This window comes from Mustelus asterias, chromosome 5 (assembly GCF_964213995.1).
Source record: "Mustelus asterias chromosome 5, sMusAst1.hap1.1, whole genome shotgun sequence".
NCBI classification, from domain to species: domain Eukaryota; kingdom Metazoa; phylum Chordata; class Chondrichthyes; order Carcharhiniformes; family Triakidae; genus Mustelus; species Mustelus asterias.
Genome location: NC_135805.1, coordinates 27,985,730 through 28,000,232, shown reverse-complemented (window position 1 = coordinate 28,000,232; position 14,503 = coordinate 27,985,730).

Genomic DNA, 14,503 nt, shown 5'->3' with positions numbered 1-14,503 from the left:
CCCTCCACAGCTGCTGCCAGGCCTGCTGGGTTTTTGCAGCACTTGTTTTTCCATGTTTAGACCTCAAGTCTACACGTTGATCATGTATCACTTTATATCAGCAGTGAATATGACAATTATACTCTAAGTAACCTGCTCAAGATCAAACCGGTGTGAACGCACAACAGAGGCAAATGGGGAGGTAAGTGTTGCCAATCAATCTGACACATCACAGAATCACTACAGTACAGAAGGAGGCCATTTGGCCCATCGAGTCCGCACCCACAGCAATGCCACCCAGGCCCCATTCCTGTAACCCCATGTATGTACCCCGCTAATCCCCCTGACACTAAGACCAATTTATTATGGTCAATCAACCTAGCACGCACGTCTTTCAGACTGTGGGAGGAAACCGAAGCACCTGGGGGAAACCCACGCAGACACGGGGAGAACATGCAGACTCCGCACAGAGAGTCACCTGAGGCTGGAATTGAACCCGGGTCCCTGGTGCTGTGAGGCAGCAGTGCTAACCACTGTGCCACCGTGCCGCCCTCATCTTCTGAGGGCAATTGTGGCAAGGCCCAGAAGCAGCTTTATGAATGGCCCTTAGTTCTGACCTATAGTCCTCATGTGTCATAGAATTAAATGAAAGGTAACTTCATTGGGATTCCCAACAATGCTGACTATTGCTTCTACCCTAGGGACAGTTTTCTTGATGTAACCTGGGCCCAAAAATTCAATGTTTTGTCCAATAATAGGTGTGGCGATCATACATAGAGTACATAAAACCCTACAGTGCAGAAGGAGGCCTTTCGAGCCATCGAGTCTGCATCGACCACAACCCCCCCCAGGCCATATTCCCGTAGCCCCATGTATTTACCCTGCTAATCCCCCTCATGATAAGTGATTCACACCCACTGAGAGTAATGTAGGCAATAGGCAAACAGTGCTGCTCACTCATTTGTGGCATGGAGTTCAGTGCTAAGCATGCTGCTGAGTGGCTGTATGCTGCTTTGGGAGAGCGGGTCTCAGGTTCGTAGTAGGCTAGCACAGTTAAAGCAAGACTCCACCTCTTAAAGCCTTTAAAGAGGAAAAGGTCCTTGAGACACTACAGAGTTCAAAGCCTGAAGGTCCGGCCTTGACGACCTTGATTAATTACTAGAAGAAGCCCATCGAGCCTGCTCTGCCATTCAAATAGATGTAGGCAGCTTATCCATTCGACGCCACTATTCCCTACCATCTCCCATGTCCCTTGATTTGGGGCGGCGAGGGTGGTACAGTGGCTAGCACTGCTGCCTCACAGTGCCAGGCAACCAGGTCCGATGCCAGCCACGGGTGACTGTGTGGAGTTTGCACGTTCTCCTCAAGTTTGCATGCGTTTCCTCCGGGTGCTCCAGTTTCCTCCCACAGTCCAAAGATGTGCGGGTTAGGTGGATTGACCATGCTAAATTGCCCCTTAGTGTCCAAAGATGTGTAGGTTAGAGGGATTAGCGGTGTAAATGCGTGGGGTTACGGGGATAGGGTGGGGAGGGGCCCTGGGTAAATTATTCTGTAAGAGAGAGTCAGTACAGACTCGATGGGCCGAATCGCCTCTTCTGTATTGTATTGTTTCTATAATTCTATGATTTGAGGATTCATCCTTATCCCTATCTGGTCTGATGTATGAGTAGCAGATGTTGCAGCTGTTTCTTTGCCCTTGTCTACCTTAACTGCCCCTTGTACCCCAAGCTAACCCTGTGTATTGAGGCTTTCAGATGTCCAGGAGCCAGTGGTGCGCAAAGGCCTAGAACATCTGCACTTCCGAGTGTTTGGCACGAGCAGCCACCAGCTCCGAGAGGCCGGATCGGCGTGTGATGAGTCACTGGGTATGACCAAACCGCAGCCAGGTTGGTGGGAAAGGATAATGTGGATGCAGCTCCCTGGAGGGCCAGGTCACACACAGGTTCTGCTGCAGAGGACTCACGGTGAGGACTTGGATGGGGCAGTGAAAAGGCCAATGTCATAAACACTAGGGTGGATCAGCAGGACTGCCAGACAGCCTTCTGTTGCTGTCAAGGAGCATGAGGGTGCCTGGTACCAACCTGGCACAGGGCTTTGTGCAGGGCTCAGAGTCCACACTTTCCAGCCTCCTTGCGGTGCCAATCCCATACCATGCTGCCAACCCAGGCACAATGCAGCATCTGATCTCTCAGCTTCCACAACAACACGGGCACAAGCCACCCGATGTCTGAATGCTGCGGTGGAAGCTTGGACTGAGGGCACTATGCCATGCAGGCTCAGACTGCTGCCCTCACGGTTATGGATACCAGTGTTCACAGGGGCTTGCAGGGTCTCCCAGCAGTCCAGTGATGTGCCTGCTAACAGGGGAGTGGCTGTGTCACCGGCAGCATGGACCTACTATCCACTTTCTGCATATTAACACTCACCCTCCCCTTACTGCCACTCTGCCAATGTGTGACGTTGTCTATCAGCCAGCCAGACTAGACTGCTGCCACCCATACTGAGAGGGCACGGTCCCCAACTCAACCGTAATCACTCAGAGCTGCTCAAGGGCACCCCGCAAGGTCAACTGCAGTCACCCCCGTATCCACACACACATGCACACAAACACCCGCACACCCGCACACCCACACACACACACCCGCACACACACAAACACCCACACACACACACACACACACACACACACCCGCGCACACACACACCCGCACCCGCACACACACACAAACACCCACACACCCGCACACACATCCACACACCCGTGCACACACACAAACACCCACACACCCGCACACACATCCACACACCCGTGCACACACAAACACACACACACTCACACACCCATAACCACTCTCCCTCATACACATACACAACACACACACACACCCATACATCTGCACACACACACACACTCACACACACACACATGCACACACACACACACTCACACACACCTGTTTGAATACATGCGCGCACACACACACATACGTATAGATATGCACACACACAGACATGTATAGATAGATACACACGCATACATATACACACATGTATAGATACGCACATTCGCACACACACACGCACACACAAAAAATTGAAAAAATTGCCCCAGTCCCAGTCTATCCAGCCTCTTTTTAATAACTCAAACCATCAAGTTCCAGTAGCATCCGAGTAAATCTTTTCTGCACTCTTTCTAGTTTAATAATATCCTTTCTATAATAGGGTGACCAGAACTGTACACAGTATTCCAATGTGTTGTCTTACCAATGTCTTGTACAACTTCAACAAGACATCCCAACTCCTGTATTCAATGTTCTGACCGATGAAACCAAGCATGCTGAATGCCTTCTTCACCACTCTGTCCACCTGTGACTCCACTTTCAAGGAGCTATGAACTTGTACCCCTAGATCTCTTTGTTCTGTAACTCTCCCCAACACCCTACCATTAACTGAGTAAGTCCTGCCCTGGTTCAATCTACCAAAATGCATCACCTCGCATTTATCTAAATTAAACTCCATCTGCCATTCGTCAGTCCACTGGCCCAATTGATCAAGATCCCGTTGCAATCCCAGATAACCTTCTTCACTGTCCACTATGCCACCAATCTTGGTGTCATCTGCAAACTTACTAACCATGCCTCTTAAATTTCCATCCAAATCATTAATATAAATGACAAATAACAGTGGACCCAGCACTGATCCCTGAGGCACACCGCTGGTCACAGGCCTCCAGTTTGAAAAATAACCTTCGACAACCACCCTCTGGCTTCTGTCATCGAGCCAATTTTGCATCCAATTGGCTACTTCATCCTGGATCCCGTAAGATTTAACCTACCATGCGGTACCTTGTCAAAGGCCTTGCTGAAGTCTATGTAGACAACGTTGACAGCAGTGCGCTCACCTACCTTCTTGGTCACCCCTTCAAAATACTCAATCAAATTTGTAAGACATGATTTTCCACTCACGAAGACTGTCCGTAATCAGTCCTTGCATCTCTAAATGCCTGTAGATCCTGTCTCTCAGAATACCTTCAACAGCTTACCCACTACCGCCTGTAGTTCCCAGGCTTTTCCATGCAGCCTTTCCTAAACAAAAGCATAACATTTGCCACCCTCCAATCTTCAGGTTTTGAATTTGAATTCAATAAGAAATATCTGGAATTAAAAGTCAACTGATGACCATGAAACCATTTGTCGATTGTCGGAAAAACCCATCGGCTTTCACTAATGTCCTTCAGGGAAGGAAATCTGCCATCCTTACCTGGTCTGGCCTACATGTGACTCCAGAGCCACAGCAATGGGGTTGACTCTCAACCACACTCCAAGGGCTACTAGGGATGGGCAATAAATGCTGGCCAGCCAGCGACGCCCATGTCCCATGAATAAATAAAAGGAACACACATGTATACACACACACGGACATGCACATATCCATACTACATATCCACATACACATATGTATATACACACATGTATATACACATCCATGATGTGGAGATGTCGTGTTGGACACAGTAAGAAGTTTCACAACACCAGGTTAAAGTCCAACAGGTTTAGAACAAAGAACAAAGAACAATACAGCACAGGAACAGACCCTTCGGCCCTCCAAGCCTGCACCGATCATGTGTTCCTAACTAGACCATTTGGTAGCACAAGCCACAAGCTTTCGGAGCGCTGCCCATTCATCAGGTCACATTGTCTGTATCTTTAAGACTTGATTACCTGTAAAGGCTCGCATTCCAACCATTATTTTGTAAATTGAGTTTGTGTCTTTATATTCCCTGTTGGTGAACACAACTCCCACTCACCTGATGAAGAAGCAGCGCTCCGAAAGCTTGTGGCTTGTGCTACCAAATAAACCTGTTGGACTTTAACCTGGTGTTGTGAGACTTCTTACTATACACATCCACACAGACATGTACACACACACTTGTACACACACACACACACACACACACACACACACACACACACACACACATATACACACACACAGGCATGTAGACACAAATGCACACACACTACTGGCTCATGGGCATTATCTGCTACTTGACCACCTTTTGGAAGCTTAGACCACTTAGTGAACAAAAAACAAAGAACAGTACAGCACAGGAACAGGCCCTTCGGCCCACCAAACCTGCGTCAATCACGTTGTCCTATCTAGGCCAACCATTTATTTCCCTCTATTCCCCGTCTGTTCATGTGTCTATCCAGATAAGTCTTAAATGTCGCTAACATGTTTGCCTCAACCACCTCACTTGGCAGCGCATTCCAGGCCCCCACCACCCTCTGTGTAAAAAACTTCCCCCGCACATCTCCACTGGACCTTTCCCCGCTTACCTTGAACTTGTGCCCCCTTGTAATTGTCATTTCTGCCCTGGGAAAAAGCTTCCAACTGTTCACCCCATCTATATCCCTCATAATTTTATAAATTTCTATCAGGTCTCCCCCTCAGCCTCCGTCTTTCCAGGGAGAATAATCCCAGTTTATTCAATCTCTCCTCATAGCTAATACCCTCCCATATCAAACAACATCTTGGTGAATCTTTTCTGTACTCTCTCCAAAGCCTCCACATCCTTGGTAATGTAAAATGGAGGATGCGTGGTGGAAACTTCGGGTAATTGTGTAATACTAAAATTCAAATCATTCTTAGAATAATTTGATAAACCAAGAAATTGAAATGTTATTTGTAGAAGCTCTAAACCAGGGGTGAAACACACCGTGTCAGCACAGTCTGAATAGGGTAACATCTACCCAGCACAGAGCCCCTTTCCCCTGTCATTTAAGGCCTTGCCACTATTTAACCTTGCTCACAATGGGTAAGCAATAGCACCCAGATGTTCAGTGACTATAACACTCTCGCTTGGAAGCCATGTGTGTATTTTGGTATTGACCTGGTGAGAGCAGAGTTCAGTAAGCGTAGAAGCAAAGCATGCAGGAAGGTGGGACTGAAGTGGTGGGAACCATTTGTGGCCTGTGAAGTTCTGAATCAGTGGGAGGAGGGTTAACTGCGGGTGATTGAGGCAGAGGGCGGATTTCCTGACTGTTTTTGGAGCAATCTTGCATTTCCATAGGTGCGATCAACAAAGCTTGGTATCAGCAGGGAGGGATGGTTTGAAACAAAATACATCAATCTACGCTACTTGAGCTGCATTAGAACAAACCTATTTGAGGAATGCTTTGTCAGGGGCTGTCTGACGGTAACAGTGCCTGTGTGTAAGTACCTTTCTTCTCTCTTAAGTAGCTGTCAGTGCACTGACAGTGATCCCGCAGATCAGATCAGCCCCCTGTAAGCTTGCCTCTTCACCGTGCAGTTTTCCCTTACACCCATCACTCTGCAGCCTGCCATCGGTTCTGGAAATATTGATGAAGCGTCTGGAGATCTAAAGTAAAATATTAACCTGCATTCGACGTGGACTGATTATTCCAAGAAGTCATGGATCAGCCAAGGCAGACTTGCTGTCATGGACCAGGGAGGTCAACATAGCATCGCAATAGCTTCTTTACTTCAGCTGGTTAAACAAATTTTGGATTCAATATTGGACATAATTTAACTGTTATAATAGCAACTGGCTGGGAAATTAGCCATTAATATATTAAATACAGTATATATAGAGTGAGAGAGAGAGATGTACACACAGGCATGTATATATCCATACTACATAACCACGCACACATATGTATATACATTCACATGTACAAACATATACACACAGACATATACACACACACTTTAAAGTTAAAGTTTATTTATTAGTCACAAGTAAGGCTACATTAACATTGCAATGAAGTTACTGTGAAATTCCCCTAGTTGACACAGTCCGGCGCCTGTTTGGGTCAATGCACCTAACCAGCATGTCTTTCGGACTGTGGGAGGAAACCGGAGCACTCGGAGGAAACCCACGCAGACACGGGGAGAATGTGCAAACTCCACACAGACAGTGACCCAAGCCGGGAATCAGGTCCCTGGCGCTGTGAGGCAGCCACCCCTCACTTGTACACACACTCACACTCATACACACACACTCACACACACACACACTCTCTCATCTGCAGGATATGCTTCTTGCTCATCCTATTGGAAGCTTCGACCACTTTGTGAATGCAAAATGGGAGGTGCAAGGTGGAAAGTTGTGTAATGGTGTCATACCAAAATTCAAATCATTCTTTGAATAATTTAATCAACCAAGAAGTTGAAATGTTATTGCTTCAAGCTCTAAACCAGGGGGAAGGTACAAAGTAACAGTTGTAATAACAACCGGCTGGGATATTAACTGTTAATCTATTTTAAATATATATATATATATCGGGAGAGAGAGAGGGTGATGTATGCATCAAATACCATTGACATTTCAGAATTCATTTGGAGACTGTTATTTCATCTCCCCCCATGGCTCAGATGTTGACTAGAAGGGTCACCTGAGCCTCTTGTTAAAAATAACTGCTCCTCAAGACGTGATCATATAATGAGGCAACAAACTGCATCGCTGGCCACCAGAAACCACGCGCTGATTGGCCAATGATAGGTCAATGACCTCAGATTTCCATAGCCACGTCGCTTGGCCATTGTTGGAGTAACTGTAGATGATTCAGAAGTGGTCTTTAAAGCAGCACGCTCATGGCAATCAAGAACTACTGCGTGAATCAACTGTGATGCAGCGATGCTGCTATTAGGGGAGATGAATCAGGAGCTGTAACTTGCGTTCAGCCACAAGAGTGCGCTCTTGCACAAAAGCTTGATCAAAAAAACCCCAAAATCAATCATTATTTTGTTCTTTTTTTTATTTGTGGGATGTGGGTGTCGCTGGCTGGGCCAACATTTATTGCCCATCCCTAGTTACCCAAGAGCAGTGGACAGTTAACCACATTGCTGTGGCTCTGGAGTCACATGTAGGCCTGACCAGGTAAGGACGGCAGACTTCCTTCCCTGAAGGACATTAATGAACCAGATGGGTTTTTCCACAGTGGTTTCATGGTCATCAGCAGATTTTTAATTCCAGATATTTTAATATCATTGAATTCAAATTCCAACGTCTGCCGTGGCTGGATTCGAACCCAGATCCCCAGAACATCAGCTGAGTTTCTAGATTAATAGTTTAGCAATAATACCAGTAGGCCATCCTATGGACCAGTGCCAAGCACGGACAAGTGGCATATTCACATTTATACGTATGTGGAAATCCCAGGATGTGGAGAGAGCATGGATAGAGTCGGTATTTGATGGGACAGACTATGTAGATGTTAGATAGGCCACTGGGCTGTACGATGCAGACAGCAATGAAGCAGGTTATTGGGAGGAAATGGATTCTTCACTGCCTACAACGGACATGTATGGCATTCAGGCCACATTTTGAAAAGCTGCTGTCAATGTAGAGTGCAGGGAAACAGGGTCAAGTGTCTCTCAATTGCCTAACTGCATCCTTCAAAGGTTTTTCGATAGGATTTACTTCGAGGCACACATACCATCAATAGCGAACATCATCTTTTCCCGTTTTCTTTCATGGGATGTGGGCATCACTGGCAAGGCAAGGGAAGGCAACAATGTTGCTCATCCCTAATTGTCCCTTGAATTGAGTGGCTTACTTGGCTATTCCAGACGGCATTGCTGTGAGTCTGGAGCCACGTGTAGGCCAAGCTGGGTAACGATAACGGACTTCCTTCCCTAAAGGGCATTCTGATTTGATTTGATTGGATTTATAATTGTCACATGTATTGGGATACAGTGAAAAGTATTGTTTCTTGCCCGCTATACAGACAAAACATACCGATCATAGAGTACATAGGGGAGCAGGAAAGGAGAGAGTGCAGAATGTAGTGTTACAACCATAGCTAGGGTGCAGAGAAAGATTAGCCTAATATATGTAAGTTCCATTCAAAAGTCTGATGGCAGCAGGGAAGATGCTGTTCTTGAGTCAGTCGGTACGGGACCTCAGACTTTTGTATCTTTTTCCCGACGGGAGAAGGTGGAAGAGAGAATGTCCGGGGCGCGTGGGGTCCTTGATTATGCTGACTGCTTTTCCGAGGCAGCAAGAAGTGTAGACAGAGTCAATGGATGGGAGGCTGGTCTGCGTGATGGACTGGGCTACATTCATGACCCTTTGTAGTTTCTTGCGGCCTTGGGCAGAGTAGGAGCCATACCAAGCTAACAGGAGCCATACTAAGCTTTGTGAACCAGATGGGTTTTTATGACAATCGTTGATGGTTGTCATGGTCACCGTTACTGAGACTAGCTTTATGATCACAGATTTATCAAATGAATTTAAATTCCACCAGCTGCCATGCTGGGATTTGAACTCATGTTCCCAGAACAATTAGCCTGTTCCTTTGGCTTACTAGCTCTTCACACCTTCACCATCTCCTCAATTAGATTTCCATCTTATATTCAAAACAGCGACTGCACTGCAAAAGGTTTTCACTGGCTGGAAAGCACTTTGGGGCATGCGGCAGTTGTGAGCTGTGCTATATAAATGCAAGTCTTATTTTTTATTGCTCCCTAACCCAAGAAAGGGATTCTGCAGAAAAAAGAAATTATCAGCGAAGGATATCCTGGTGAGTCTGAAAACCATTAAGGAATCTGAACAACCAATGACTCTTGGGTCTGTTTCTGGGACAGTCACATCAATCATGTTGAAGGCATGCAGTAACTGGAAATATTTTTTCTCACGATAAAACTGCGGGGCAGCTTGCAGATTCATATCAATCCACCTGCATTTATTTGATCACATCTTGTAAAGCTGTTGACTGAATGCCTTGTGACCTCGTGTAGACGCTGGAAGCTATAAGTGCGCGTAGCCAAATCTAAATTTTATTCAGGATGTGGATGCCGTATCAAGGCTAGGCAAGAGACTTACTGAACTTAGGCCGGAAGGGGTGCTGCTCCTTCCTCAGGTCAGCTTTCGGAGCGCGGCTCCTCCACTCACCTGACGAAGGAGCAGTGCTCTGAAAGCTCGTGATTCCAAATGAACCTGTTGGATTTTAATCTGGTGTTGTGAGACTTCTTACTTTCAGCAGTAAGGCAACTTTATCCCAGCCTATCTATTTAATTCGGTATCGCAGTGTTCGGGTGGAGTGGATTGTCCACCCATTGGAATCAGTGGGCTGACAAAAGGTTTCAGTAAGCCTTTAGTGCAAGGGTGGCACGGTGGCACAGTGGTTGGCACTGTTGTCTCACAGCGCCAGGGATCTGGGTTAGATTCCCGGCTTGGGTCACTGTCTGTTCTCCCTGTGTCTGCGTGGGTTTCCTCCGGGTGCTCCGGTTTCCTCCCACAGTCCGAAAGACGTGCTGGTTAGATGCATTGGCCCCTTCATGTACCCGAACAGGCACCGGAATGTGACGACTAGGGGATTTTCACAGTAACTTCATTGCAGTGTTAATGTAAGCCTACTTGTGACTAATAAATAAACTTAGTTGGAATACAAGAATGGGGAAGTCTTGTTACAATTATATAGGGATTAGGCGAGACTGCTGTGTATCTACGGTAAGACGTGAAGGTTGAGGAAGGAATTTTCACCAGATTGATTCCCAGGATGAGTGGCTTTTGCCTGCAGAGATTGAATAGAATGGTCTATCGTCTTCAGAGATGAATGAGAGGTGAGCACATTGAAATATACAGGATTCTGATGGGCCAGAATTCTACACATACTCCACCCTGTTGTTGGGAGGGAGGGATGGGGGAGCGCGAGCGTGGGTGGGATTCTGCCCGCACCAACTGGGTTGCAATTCGACGCTGGGGCAGGCTGGCACTCGGATGGGAAGCCTGCCCTTGCCCCAGTTAAGGTCCTTAAGGGGCCACGTAATGGTCACAGGGGCCTTTTCCTGGGCGGGAAGAGGCGGGGGCATCTCCATTAGAAGCCCCCTTTCTGACTGGGGGGCACCATTTGCCTGGGGCCCAAAGAGACCTCTGCCCACCCCCCCCCCCCCCCCCCACCCCCCCACCCCCCCACCTGACCTATCTTCCAACACACTGATCGTCCACTCACAATCCCCCTGACCTTCAATTCCCACCCCACCCCCTCTGCCTTGACCCCGCCTTTCCTCTAGTCCCCAGCATTTAGTTCCACGCAGTGACCTGCAGTGCCTCTTCTGGCCATTGCAGCACTGTTCCTGGAATGACTGGAGGGCCATTGGCCAATCAGATTGGCCAGCAGTTCTCCAAGGTGCGGCTTCCTTCAGCTGACCTTCCAGCTTCTGCCAATCATTGCTCATTAGCATGTGGAATGTAATTGGGCCTGCTGGAGTTGGGGATGCAAAGCCCCACCTCCTGAAAATTCAGACCATAGGGCTTTACAAGGGTAGAAGCTGAGAGGTTGTTTTCCTTAGCTGGAGAGTCTAGAACTTAAGGTCATAGACTCAAGTTAAAGGGTGGACCTTTCTTGAAGAGGTGTGATACTTGAGGTTTTTCAGACCACAGGAGCAGTGCTGAGATAAAGTAAAATAAAGTTTGAGTATCTATGACAGACTTCACTATATTAAAACAAAACAGTCTCATTCATGAAAGCGCATTCAATACATTTAATTTCCTTCAAGTACTTAATCCCTTATGAAAGCAAAACTTTGACCTCATCACTCCACCTCAAAGAAAACTAACCATTCATCACCTTTTGGAGCTGTCAATCAAACCTTGAATTTACAGCCACCACCCCCTAACACCCCGTGATAATGAGAGGTTATAGAAGCAATGAAGCAGTAACATTGCTATAATAACAACGCTTAAGGTTATGTCAACAAACACCTATTGAAACTGTGAGAATATATATTTTCACTCTCAGAGACAGAGGGAGGCAATTTTTCAAAACTTGAAAGGTGGCAGATCGAATCAACTTGGCACTTCTACACATCGCGGTATCCATCCTTCATGAGCATTTACATCTCCGCTATAAAGTCACCGAACACGCACTGCGGGTTGAGGCCATTCCTGAGTGAGAAGCAGATCTGCTTGTTGTGTGAACTGATGGCCCAGTCAATTCAGGACTTGCACCTGTGCACTTCACACCCTGTCCCCTTTCACCTACTCCCAAAACTGAGTTCTGCTGAAAATGGGGGGGAGGGGTGAGGGGGGGGATGGGGGAGGGGGGAGGGGGGGTGTAGGTCAGTCTTCCATGTTTAAAGGTCCCCTGAGCCTCCACAACTCAGCAAACATTCAGCCCATAGTTCCAGTCAGGGTGATGAGTGATTTGGAGGGGAACTTGTAGATGTTCCCAGGTATTTGCTATCCTTGTCCTCTGAGGTTTAGAGGTGACAGATTTGAGCCCTGCCTATTACTGTTCTGTTTATTATTGACTCTCTGCCACATTCGTTCTCTGTTGGATTCATTGCTCTTGCTTCATGTCTTTCTTTTGATCCTCTTGGATAGAAGTTGGTATGTATCGTGCAAAGCCCATCGATTTATTTCCAGGTAGCCCTGTGTGCAATCTGCACTATCATAGAATCCCTACAGTGCAGAAGGAGGCCATTTGGCCCATCGAGCCTGCACCGACAACAATCCCACCCATCCCCTATCCCCGTAACCCCATGTATTTATACCCCGCTAATCGCCCTAACCAACGCACTTTGGAACACTAAGGGACAATTTAGCATGGCTAATCTACCTAACCTACCTAACCCGCACATCTTTGGAGTGTTGGAGGAAACTGGAGCACTTAGAGGAAACCCAGGGAGAACGTGCAGACTCCGCACAGATAGTCACCCAAGACTGGAATCGAACCCAGGTCCCTGGCGCTGTGAGGCAGCAGTGCTAACCACTGTGCCACCGTGCCGCCCACCACTGTGCCGCCCCTACTTATCTAGTTTACTTATTTTTTTCAGTCACACTGAGCAGAGACATACAACATGGATTCGGCCCATTAAGCATGTTAATGTTGGCCTAATGTCTATTGATGGACTCATGTAATCATTCCAGGCCTGCTGAGAGTAGATTCTTAAAAAGCCCCCCCAACCGCTGACTAATATCAAGTATAAAACCTGTCCTGTGGATCCAGGAGGGACATGTACTCCCCTCCTCCTCCTGACCACCATCCCCCCAGTCCAGTTTCTGGATCTGAGATTCCTCCTCCAGGAATGTAACTGCGGGCAGCGGCTGCTGGAGACTTGAAGTTATTTCATTTAAGTTTATTTATTGGTGTTACAAGTATGGCTTACATTAACACTGCAATGAAATTACTGTGAAAATCCCCGAGTCGCCACACTCCGGCACCTGTTCGGGTACACTGAGGGAGAATTTAGCATGGCCAATGCACCTATATTCATAGAATCCCTTACAGTGCGGAAGGAGGCCATTTGGCCCATCAAGTCTGCACTGATTCTCTCTGTAAGAAGTTTAACAACACCAGGTTAACGTCCAACAGGTTTAATTGGTAGCAAAAGCCACAAGTTTTCGGAGCCTTAAGCCCCTTCTTCAGGTGAGTGGGAATTCTGTTCACAAACAGGGCATATAAAGACACAAACTCAATTTACAGAATAATGGTTGGAATGCGAATACTTACAGCTAATCAAGCCTTAAAGGTATAAACAATGTGAGTGGAGAGAGCATTAAGACTGGTTAAAGAGATGTGTATTGTCTCCAGACAGGACAGCCAGTGAGACTCTGCAGGTCCAGGCAAGCTGTGGGGATTACAGATAGTGTGACATGAACTTAAGGCTCCGAAAGCTTGTGGCTTTTGCTACCAAATAAACCTGTTGGACTTTAACCTGGTGTTGTTAAACTTCTTACTGTGTTTACCCCAGTCCAACGCTGGCATCTCCACATCCTGATTCTCTCTCACAGAGTACCTTAAACAGGACCCTTCTCCCACCCTATCCCCAGTTACCATGGCTAATCCACCTAACCTACACACTTTGGGATGTTAAGGGTCCATTTAGCATGGCCAGCAGTGCTAACCACCGTGCCACCCTCGTCTTCAGGGGCAGCTCGGACTGAAGATCAACCTGGACAAGGCCCGAGGCCCAATTTCAGGATGGTTCATGTTCCACTGCTCACTGAAACTCCACGCCAACAGTGAAAGGAAGACTTGGACTGATTTCTGGTCCCCTGTCGTTTAAAGCTCTTGAAAGGAAAGAGGTTTGGGGATGTGGGATCGCTGCGTTCTGGTTTGCCAACAGTGCGGGAACAGCTGCTGCGTTATATCAATATTGGGAACAATCTGAGGGCAGCCTCAGTTGCCTGATGCAGTATTTGATAAATCACAGCCATTAAGTGTTGCTCTAATCTTTTGTTTCATTTTTCTCCCTGAAGTAGGATGCCGATGATTGCACAGCAGATGGATCCTTTAGCAGCTTGTTGCAGGAGGAATTGTACTGCCTTTTCATAAAATAGATACAAAGCTTATCAGAAAACCTCCGCAAGAATAGAAACTAATCAGGACACAGCCACCGATTCATTTTACTCCACAGCAGGTTTGGCACCCATTCAGTTTCGAAGTGGGTAGTGCAGTTCATCGTTGAGTTATAACGCGATTTCTAAAGTGAAAACTGGCCACACAAAGAGTGTCTTTGTTACAAGATAGGATCTATTTCCTCACTTTGGTGT